This window comes from Sus scrofa, chromosome 4 (genome assembly GCF_000003025.6).
Source record: "Sus scrofa isolate TJ Tabasco breed Duroc chromosome 4, Sscrofa11.1, whole genome shotgun sequence".
Lineage (NCBI taxonomy): Eukaryota > Metazoa > Chordata > Mammalia > Artiodactyla > Suidae > Sus > Sus scrofa.
Window position 1 is genome coordinate 16,191,545 of NC_010446.5, and position 11,671 is coordinate 16,203,215.

Consider the following 11,671-nt stretch of genomic DNA (forward strand, 5'->3'; position numbering starts at 1 on the left):
AGGGCGATATTCACGGCGTATGGAAGTTCCCAAGCTGGGGGTCGAACTGGAGCTGCAGCTGCCAGCCTATACCACAGCCACAGCAATGCCAGATCCGAGCCGCAGCTGCAACCTGCACCACAGCTCACAACAATGCTGGATCCTTAACCCACTGAGCAAGGCCGGGGATCGAACCTGCATCCTCATGGATCCTAGTCGGGTTCATTCACTGCCGAGCCACAACAGGAACTCCTGGCAGCAGCATCGTAAGCAGACAGGAATGCTGCTGCTAGTCCAAGGTGTTGGGCATGGAGAGTGGTGGCAGCAGGAAGGCTTCCACTGGCACAGTCCATGGGGGGCTGGGCATCTTCCTGGCTGGGCTGTTTTCTGTGGCTCCAAGTGTGTTCCCTAAGCCTCCTGGAAGTTCTGTAGTAAACTAAGACTCTGCAACAAATGCCCTTTTGCTTAAACAGCTAGAGAGGATTCTGTTGTCTTCAATGAAGGACTCAACCTTTGTCTGTCTTTTCTAGGGCCCCACCTGAGGCATATGGAGGTTCCCAGGCTAGGGGTCCAGTCGGAGCTGTAGCTGCCGGCCTACACCACAGCCACAGCAACACAGGATCTGAGCTGAGTCTGAGACCTATACCACAGTTCATGGCAATGCCAGATTCCCAACCCACTGAGCAAGGCCAGGGACCGAATCCACAACCCCATGATTCCTAGTTGGATTCATTAACCACTGAGCCATGATGGGAACTCAAAGAACTCAACCTTTGGGTCTCAGCTTAACTCGTATTGCCTCCTTCCTGGCACTGACCATAACATGGAATTGACTTCTTTCTATATTTGTTTACCTACTTAGTGTCTCTTAAAGAGGAGGACCCAATTCTGCCCGTTCACTTTGTTGTTGTTGTTGTTGTTTTTGTCTTTTTGCCTTTTCTTGAGCCACTCCCATGGCATATGGAGGTTCCCAGGCTAGGGGTCTAATCAGAGCTCTAGCCGCCAGCCTAGGCCAGAGCCACAGCAACGCAGGATCCAAGCCCCGTCTGCAACCTACACCACAGCTCACGGCAATGCTGGATCCTTAACCCATTGAGCAAGGCCAGAGATTGAACCCGCAACCTCATGGTTCCTAGTTGGATTTGTTAACCACTGAGCCACGACGGGAACTCCCTGCCCGTTCACTTTGATCCCAGTGGCTATCCCATGGCAGCACTTGGTAAATACCCATTGGGTGAAATATTTGGTCACCTTCCAGGAACCCCTACCCCAAGGGAGAGCAGAAACACCAGCCTCAGCCCTCAGCCACTCCAGTGGACCAAGTGGGTTGTATTCCCTCTACAGGTACACCTGCCCCCTCCAATACTTGCCTATTGCCTCTTTTTTACAGAGAAAAACAATGTTCTAGAAGATTCCTACTTGCACCCCTCTTGGGCTCTAGTGACTTATAAAGACTGAAGGATGCATCAGCTTGCTGTGGTCAACTCCCTGCTTCCCCTCAGCGAACAAAGACTTCCTCCGTGGTGAGTGTGTGTCTGTGTGGGACAGTTGCGGACAGATTTCTGGAAAGAGTAAGACCCACAGACTCAGGGTCTCTATGTCAAACATTACATCATTCATTCATTCCTCAAACTCTAAACCAAGTGCCCCCTATGCATATATGTGCCAGGTGCTGGAAGAAGCCCCAACCTCCCAGGAAATGCCTCTTTTAAATCAGACTTTCTCCCTTTGGCCATTAGACTGTCACCTAAATTGTCTCTAAGCTTTAAACTATGAACCAAATGATACAACTTTGCTGTAATATAGTTGTGCAATTTCAGGCACAAACACTCTGTTTGAAATCCAGGTGCAGGAATAGATCTTAGTGATACGATTTGAAAGGATTAAGACGTAAGCTGCCCAGCCCCTGGCTGCCTGCTACTTCAGGGGGGACCCGTGACACCTATTAGCTCTGAGATGAAGGTGGCCCTATAGCTCTGCTCCCAGCACGGCTTGGGGTGCCAGGACATACACCATGGGCTCTGCCAATGGCATTACACCTGTTGGAACTGTGGGCAAAACCACTGCCCTCTTCCAGGTCTGAACCTGGAAGGGACAGGTCCAGCTCCTTGGGGCCTCAGGGCTGCTGGGACCACACCTACCACCATCTGTGTCACCTGTCAGAGGCGGCGGAGGGGGAGGGCCCTGAGAGGTGAGTGCTGTCAACCTCACTGGCCTCCCCACCCCGTGTGTGGGGCATGGGAGACGGACCTGAATGTGTTTCTGACCAGTACATGGAAAGGCCTGCTTGGTTACTGAGATCAGAGCCTGCACATCTTTGGAACTAAGAACTAGGTCTTGTTCAGACTAAAATTTGGAGAGGTAGAAATGAACCCCCTGCAGCATCTGACCCCAGGAAAGACAAGCAAATGCAGCAGAACGTGAGAAGCCTCTTTTTTTTCTTTTGGTCTTTTTGCCATTTTCTTGGGCCACTCCCACGGCATATGGAGGTTCCCAGGCTAGGGGTCAAATCGGAGCTGTAGCCACCAGTCTACACCAGAGCCACAGCAATGCAGGATCCGAGCCGCGTCTGCAACCTACACCACAGGTCACAGCAACACCAGATCCTTAACCCACTGAGCGAGGCCAGGGATTGAACCCGCAACCTCATGGTTCCTAGTCGGATTCGTTAACCACTGCGCCATGACGGGAACTCCAAGAGGCCTCTTCTATCAGCATCAAATGCTCAAGGGCCCACCCTGGGCTCAGCATGACCCTGCTGCCACTGTACCTACAGTCTAGTGGGAAAGATGGCAAATGAGAAGTCGTGACATTGGATCGGGCTACGTGTTAAGGTCAGGGGAGCAAGAGCCACAAGAATACAGAGCGGGGAGGCTGACCCTGCCCGGGGTCAGGAGGCCTCTCTGAGGTCACGGAGGAATTCGCTGGAGGAGGTGAGAGGGAGGGGTGCCTCAGAGCATGGGTGTGTGCTGGGGGTGATGGTGAGACGTCCTGAGCTGGGGGTCAGGCCTGGGGTCAGGGATGGCGCACAGGAGGACTTCGGCCTTTATTTCATGGATGTGGGAGCTACAGAAGCTGTTAAGCAGGATGGAGACAGGCCAACTTAGCATTTTGCGTGGCTGCCTCTGACCACAGTGTGGAGGAGAGCCAAGCCCCTCAGGAGCATCCGGGTGGCAAGGGCGAGGCCTTCCTCCTTCTAGTGCTCTGTCAGCTCAGCTCAGAGCAATGACTCTCAGAAGCTTCCAGCAGCAGACTGACTCACAGGGCGCCGGCCACTCGTCCAGTCAGAGACGGAGCTGGGGGGACCATGGCCTTGTGCTGCCCTGACAGATGACTGAGAGGTGCTGAGGAAAACCCCCTCCTCCCCCTACACGCAGCCTCCCTGGACTTGCCCAGCCGGCTGCGCCCTGGCTTCTGGCTTGTCACAGCCAGAAGAACCAGCTAAGACACATGGGCCCGCAGCCAGGCCCTGCCACATGACCGAGTCCGGGCCTGGGGACCTCTGCCTCCTCCCAAAGCACCTCTGGAGAACCTACACCCCAACCTGGTCCCTCTGAAACCGTGTACAAGCCCCTAAGGCTCTGTGTTTTGACGTAAAAGCCTGGCCTTTCCTTTCGCCTCCCCTCAGTCTCAAAAACTGACTCAAGGGTTAATGATTATGAAATTTTGTTACAGCTAAAAAATAAAACTGGCTAAAACAGTCTCCATTATGTTATACCCTGCCTTGGCCCACTAACTTATTATTAAGTGTTACTTTCTAGTTAGAGGTCTAGTGTTTTCTTTTGTAATCGGAACACCCCCTAACACCCTTCCCTGTAAGCAATCTTCTTTCCAATGAAAAGGTCAAGGAATGATAACCCCGCAGACAAGCAGAAACCACACTGGAGGGACTGACACCATCTGAAATGGATGAAGCATAATATAGATACCTAATCAAATAACCCCATCTTCTGAGCGAAACCTACAAAACCCCTTGCAGTCCCCTCTCAGGATAGGAGAGAGTTTTGAGGCACTAGCCTGCGGTGGCCTCCTTTGCCTGGCAGAGCAATAAAGCTGTCCTTTCTTCACCCAAAACCCTGTGTCTGAGCCTTAACTGGTGCGAGTGTTGTACCGAGGCCAAGTTTCAGCTATACCTTCTCCCCGGCCTTTTTCCTTCCACGATAACTGAGGTAAGACCAAGCCCTCCCCCAGCCCCTCTATATTTTTAATCTTTTATTTATTTGCATGTGTAAGCAGAGAGAACTGGAAAGGAGATGAGAGCGTGAGCATGGATTCTGGAACCTGCTCTCCCCAACTTCTCTCCCACTGGACCAGTCACGCAGAGGACCATGCAAAGTCTGTGGCTGTGGTCAGGTTGGACACCGCCCATGGTCATGATCCCTGCCCAGCAGAAGGAGACGTGACCCGTGGGTGGGGTGGAAGTGCAGGGAGAGGTCAGGCTGCGAAGAAAAGCTCTTAGGCCACCATGACTGCCCCGGCACAGGCCAACCCCAGAGCCTCGGGTCAATGGAAGGTTCCTCACGTGCCCCTTGGGGGGTGAAACAGCAAACCCCCCTGAATCCGCTGCCTACAGGTTCTTCAGACCTCCCTTGCCCAGGAATGTTCACTACAGTGTGTGTTACTTATTGGGAAGAATTAGATATTCTAGAATTGGAAGACCTAGAGCAGTTTGGGCTATTCGAACAAAGTACCACAGACTGGAGGGGCTTACACCATGGATATTGGTTCTCTCACAGTTCTGGAGGCGGGAAGGCAGAGAGCAAGGCGTTGGCAGGGCTGGTTTCTTCCAAGGCCTCTCTCCTTGGCTTGCAGATGGCTGCCTTCTTGCTGTGTTTTCCTTTGGTCTTCCCCCTCTGGGCATGTCTGCATCCTCGTCTCCAATTCTGAGACAGCCCACTGCAATTACAGAAAAAACCTATACGTATTGGCAGGGAAAGAGCACCTAACTTATTGTTAAGTGGAAACAGTAAGCCACAGGACAACAGAACCCTGGTACCCGTGCTTCCCTCTGGACAGAGGTAGCAGGACTGGGCTGAGGGTGGGATGCGGAGAATTTATTTACACGCAGAAGTCTGTATGTATACAGATTGGGTTATTGTTCTCAATTCTTCACCACGCCCCACGTGCCCTGGCTTTGCAGCTTCTCCCCTGTGGGCCAAGTATATTTTCCTGGCCCATGCAGGTAGAGCTTGGGCAGGTGATTTGGTTTGGCCAGTGGAATTTGGACGGAAGTATCCTGAGCAGAGGCCTTAAATGTGCTGCCTTGGTTAGCATAGCTTGATCTCTCAAGCTTCTATGACCCTCGGCGAGAAGAAGGCACATTTTAAGAAATGGCTGGTCCCAGGAGCCCATAAAGACGTGATGAGCAGAGCTGAACCCAACCACAGCCTGGAGCCAGGCCAGCTGACCACATACCTGTGAGCGAGAGCAACACATGCTTACCTGGACAACACTATGCTGAGTCAGGTAAGCCAGACTCAAAAGGATGATCTCACATAGATAGAAAAGGCAAACTCATAGATGGAAAGCAGATCAGAAGCTACCAGGGGAGGAGGCGTTATTACTTCCTGGGTACAGAATTTCTGCTTGGGGTGGGGGATGAAAATGTTTTGAAAACACATAGTTATGATAATGGTACAACATGGTGAATGTACTTTATGCCACTGATTTGGACACTTAAAGTGGTTTAAATGGTCAGTTTTGCATCTATGCATATCCCTTACCACAATTTTTAAAAATAATAACATAATATACCAAAAAACTACTGAACTGTGCTTTAAACATGTAAATTGTATGGTAGGTGAATTATAGTTCAATAAAGTTATTTTTTAAAAACTCACATTGTTTAAGCCGTTAAGTTTTGGGTGATTTGTTAAGCAGCACTAGTACAGTAATAGCCGACTGATACAGTATATAAGCATATAATTTATAATGAGCACATGGTAATAAAAATTTGCAAAAGCAGAATTTATTGGATTTCCCCAAAACAGGCCCCTCTTTTCCTGCCCAGTGGTGGCACCTGAACATGGCTTTTCTGAATTTGTTTTTTTGGTTTTTTTTGCTATTTATTAAAAAATTTTTTTTCTTTCTTTTTTTAATTGTTATTTCCTCAATACAACTTTTTCCTACTGTACAGCATGGTGTACTAAGACATAGTTCCCAGTGTTACACAGCAGGATCTCTTTGCTAATCCATTCCAAAGGCAAGAGTTTGCATCTATTAACCCCAAGCTCCCCAACCTTCCCACTCCCTCCCTCTCCCCCTGGCAACCGCAAGTCTATTCTCCAAGTCCATGATTTTCTTTTCTGTGGAAAGTTTCATTTGTTCTGTATATTAGATTCCAGTTATAAGTGATATCATATGGTATTTGTCTTTCTCTTTCTGACCTACCTCACTCAGTATGAGAGTCTCTAGTTCCATTCATGTTGCTGCAAATGGCATTATTGTGTTCTTTTTTATGGCTGAGTAGTATTCCACTGTGTATATATACCACCTCTTCCTAATCCAATCATCTGTTGATGGACATTTGGGTTGTTTCCATGTTTGGCTATTGTGCATAGTTCTGCATTGAACATGCGGTGTATGTGTATTTTTTTTTTTTGTCTTTTTTCCTTTTCTTGAGCTGCTCCCATGGCATATGGAGGTTCCCAGGCTAGGGGTCTAATCGGTGCTGTAGCCACCAGCCTACACCAGAGCCACAGCACAGTGGGATCCGAGCTGCGTCTGCGACCCACACCACAGTTCATGGCAACGCCAGATCCTTAACCCATTGAGCAAGGCCAGGGATCAAACCCTCAACCTCATGTTTCCTAGTTGGATTCATTAACCACTGCGCCACGACGGGAACTCCTGCATGAGTATTTTTTAAGGAAAGTTTTTTCCGGAGGCTTTTCTGAATTTGGAGTGACACTTTGCTTCTCCCTCTCTCCTTGGCAGTAAACCAGACCCAGGTCCTGGCTGTGCCTGTAGACTGTGCGGCTCCCTCCCCAAGGTCTCTACAACTTCTCCTGGTACATGTTTTTCATCTGCCTGGGCCTGGATTGTTTTCTGGCTTCCCAGGTGGTCTCCCTGCCTGGGTCTATCCAGGCTATGGGAGAAGAATAATATGCAACACGTTTCCAGTAAGACATTCTGCTCTGCCAGCCCAGAGCCTGCCTCCCACCACTCGGGTGCACGTGTACACACACACACACACACACACACACACACACACACACACTTTTCATCTGTAAAATAGGCTAACAACAGTCTTTGCTGCCTGTCAGATCAAATATAAGCCCCATCATAATATCCATGAGGATGCCAGTTTGATCCCTGGCCCAGGAACTCGGTGGGTTAAGGATCAGGTGTTGCCGTGAGCAGTGGTGTAGGTGTCAGATGTGGCTTGGATCTGGTGTTACTGTGGCTGTGGTGTGGGCCTGCAACTGCAGCTCTGATTTGACCCCTAGCCTGGAAACTTCCATGTACTGCAAGTCTGGCCCTAAAAAGAAATATATATATATATATATATATCCCATCAAATGACTAATTATTGTGGCTTCTAATTCAAAACCGAAGGAAGATGTATATAACCAAGACGATAGATGGATGAGAGGTAGTTTGGAATATAATCTGAAATTGTTTAAGGAGTTGCATTTTTAGTGCTGACACAAAACTCTTTCCATCCTTTTTTATTTCTCCATGTGAACAGAATGTTGCAATATTTACATCTGTAAATATGAAAAATAGGAACAGAATTAATGCCGAACCCCATTTTATTCTAGCAAAAAGGAAATAACCAGCTGCACAGACATGAATTAAGTGGGATTAAAAAGGTGCCTCCATTTCATGGATATCTGTTTCAGATTTTCCATTTAATAAACATTTTTCAGATTCATAAGTACATTTATGATTTTTGCTTTTGTTTTTGTTTTTTGCTTTTTAGTGCCCCACCTGTGGCATATGCAGGTTCCCAGGCTAGGAGTTGAATGGGAGTTGTAGCTGCCAGCCTACGCCACAGCCACAGCAACGCCAGATCCCAGCCGCCTCTGAGACCTACACCACAGCTCAGGGCAATGCTGGATCTGTTGTGGAATTCCAGACCCACTGAGCAAAGCCAGGGATAGAAACTGAATCCTCATGGATACTAGTTGGAATTGTTTCCTCTGTGCCACAACGGAAACTCCTATGTATGATTTTTGATTAGTCATGTACTGACGAAAATAATGACATATCAATGTAGAAGAAAAATATGACACAAAGCCTTACGGTCACAGGAAGCAAAAGATTTTCAATTTATGTATATATTCTAGTTGCTGAGAGGCATGTTAGGGTGGTCAGTAACAGACATTCGAACCCAAACTGTGGGTTGTTTTTTTTTTGTTTGTTTGTTTTTGTTTTTGTTTTGTTTTTGGTCTTTTTAGGACTGCACCCTGGACCCATGAAGGTCCCCAGGCTAGGGGTTGATTTGGAGCTATGGCCACCTGCCTATGACAGAGCCACAGCAACATGGGGTCTGAGTCATGCCACAGCTCATGGCAATGCTGGATCCTTAACCTGCTGAGCGAGACCAGGGATCAAACCCATGTCTTCATGGTTGCTGATCAGGTGCGTTAACCACTGAGTCACGATGAGAACTCCAACTATGTATTATATAAAGATAAAATTCTGTTGATGGAGTAGCATGGAAATAAGGGTTATGAGGGTGAAGACAAATGTAAACTTGAAGAGGAGCTCGAACTAAAACACTATGGTTTGTATGGAGTCTATAAGGTATTGCGATTTCATTGGATGCCGGTTTAAAAAATCGTAATGCAGTTTTATTTTTAGAAAATCAGCGTATACAATTTACTGGAAATTACATCCTTCCTAACTGATTACAGTGAGAACTTTTAGATATCAATTCACCATTCATTGAGGAGGTGTGTGGATGCTCTTCAAAATAGTTTCCGCGGTGCACGCGAAGAAACACTCCTGGAAACTGCTGCTGGGGGCGCGGTGGTGGTGGTGGTGGGGGGGGCTTCTGGTGAGAGGCCTGGTGCTGTGGTCCCACTTGCGGTGGAACCGAATCCTGCCTCCCTAGACTGCGAGCGGTTCGAACTGGGGCAGGTCGCCTAACCTCTGAATTTGAGTTGGCGCATCTGCACGCGTGGGGCAATAGTGATACCGACCCCTCCAGGCTTTTGGGAGTAGATGAGCCACCACTAGGAAAGCGTTCGTTTAGCGGGTGGGAACGAGGCGCCTTTCGCGCACGGGAAGTGGGATAGGGAGATGAAATCTTGAAGGAAAGGGGGGGATCAGGTTTCTCAGAGCAGGTGATCTTTGACCTGGCTGAAGAAGAGCCAGGAGGAGATCCGGGTAGGGGCCTGATGAGAAAAGCCGGGTCTGGAGGAGAGAAGTGCCCCAGCAAAGCCTTGGCGATGGGAAGGGCTCGTTCCTGGAGCCCTCGCCCCTCCCCCGGCCCCACCCGTGGCATTGTCACCCGTCACTAGAAAAGCAGGAGGGTCCTCGTCTGCAGGGGCCTCTATCCCTGCCACTCTGATGGGCATGTCACACTGACCACTCTTTATTCTGGACTCAATCAGGGTCCCTCCGCCGCAGCCATGAGATGCCCTGTGGGGCCTTGGGATCTGCTCAGATTCTGCGGAAGCTGGGCTTCCTTGACGCAGTAAGAGGTCAGTCTGAGCGCCTCCGGCCTGGAGAGCTGTGTGACTCTCCTCTGACACCCCCAGTCTGCATTTCCCGGGGGTCCCTGGATTCTAGTGCGTGTGTGTGGTTGGAGGGGTCCCTCTTTGGCAGCTCGGCCCGGGCTTCTGTCCTCCTGCACTCGCAGGGCCATCCTGGGGCCCCAGCGACCTTAGCACTGCACACACGCCCTCTGTCGGGTTTCCGCCGGCGATCGTGGGAGGGACAGTTCCAACCAGGGTTGGGAGGTGGTGGGGTTCCCCCTGCAGGGGACCGTGAGGGTGGGAGAGCTCCCCCAGGATTGGCTAAATTGCACCAAGCCTGCGGGGTCTGGGTCCAGGCAACCTATCCTGTCCGCGGCTCCGCCTAAGGAGAGCAGAGGACAGTCTAAGGAACCCACCCGTCCCCTCGGGGGTTGGAGCGGGGGCTTGCATCCTGCCCCAAATGGGCTGCGCTGACCTCCCACTCCAGGGCTCTCCCTTCCCCAAAGTTCCCTCTTCCACTCCCAGGAATTCTGGTACCTGCTCTTAAGATGTTTTCTCCACCTCCCTACACTCATGTTGCCAGTCGCCCCCTTATATCCCCAAATGCTGGGGGATTAAAAAGTTCCTGGAGTTCCCGCTGTGGCGCAACGAGTTCGGTGGCCACTTGGGATCGCTGGGACTCAGGTTCGATCCACAGCCTCACGCAGTGGGTTAAGGATCCAATGTTGCCTCAGCTGCGGTGTAGGTCGCAATTCCGGCTCGATCTGATCCCTGGCCCTGGAACCCCATATACCAGGAGGCGGCCAAAAACCAAACAAAATTCCTTCCCCAACACTTTATAATGGAAAAAATTCAGATAAACAGAAACGTTGAATAGTACACTGAATATTGAATATCTGTATCCCCACCACCTAGATCTGCAGGAACGCATTAGCACTCTCGCAAGTCTCCCGAATCTCTCCACCTCTCTGCGCTCGGATCCGTCGGTCCTACAAACTGTCTTATGTTTTGAAACACTTCAAGCTTGCGATCGTCAGTCCACTCCGCCAAAGCCCTTCCGTTTGCCTGTCGCTGGCTGGAGTTGAGTCTTAGTTTACGCTTTTTAACGTAAAATTTACACACAACGAAATATGCAGATCTTAGGTGTGTCCTCCTCTCGTTGATTTCAGACGGTATGTGGAAGAATATTTAGCCTTTTAAAGTGTATTTAGAGGAAAAAAACACCTGTTTTCCATTCATAATAGCGACATAAAGTTTCCTTTAACAATGAATACATTTAAATGAGCTGATAAGAAAGGGCTGGGGATAAGGGAGGGGAGACGGTTTCCAAGATACTGAGGCTGCGGCTCCAGGTGTTTTTCGGAGCTTCGGGCTCGGCTAAGAAGCGCGGTCTCAGCGGTGGAGCTCCCGGCCGCCGAGGAGACTTGGGGCGTCAGAAGGCGCTGGGCTCCGGTCTAGATCGGGAGTCTGCGGTGGGTCCGGAATAGTGTGCATGTGTGCGTGTGTGTGTGTTTTCAGATCATTATGCTGTGCGCCTCCACACTAACTATAAGCAGCTGGGAGTGTCTCCGTGAACGCAGCACTCAGCACAGGGCCGGGTCCACAGTAGGTACCCAAGAAATGTTTCAAGAGATCGCCAAGGTGCAAACGCTTTGCAAGCACTCTGCAAACATAAGAATGTAGAGAAGCTGGAAAAATCCCATGGCCTCGCGTCTCTGCTACTCAAGAGCAGTGGGGTTGAGCAAGCCGCTGTGTTTGATGGTTGATAAGCAGGCAGGCAGGCGGAAGAAGACCCGAGCGGCGTGGGCGGTTTGACTCAGGCAGGCGCTGGATCTCGGAATTCCGAGCGTCCGAGGCCAGCTACACAGTGGAGGGGAAAAAAAAAAAAAAAAAAAATCCGCCTTTTTCTGGGCATGCGCACCGGGCCGCCTCGGAAGCCTCATTATCCTACTCCCGGAAGTTGCTCGTAGGTGCCTCGTTAGCGCAGTAGGTAGCGCGTCAGTCTCATAATCTGAAGGTCGTGAGTTCGATCCTCACACGGGGCA

General features: G+C 50.0%; 1 non-coding gene across 1 annotated transcript; it reads left to right on the forward strand.

The window, feature by feature from the left end:
• On the forward strand, window positions 11,599–11,671 carry TRNAM-CAU. Its single transcript has one exon. It is a non-coding gene; the product is annotated as a tRNA-Met (tRNA).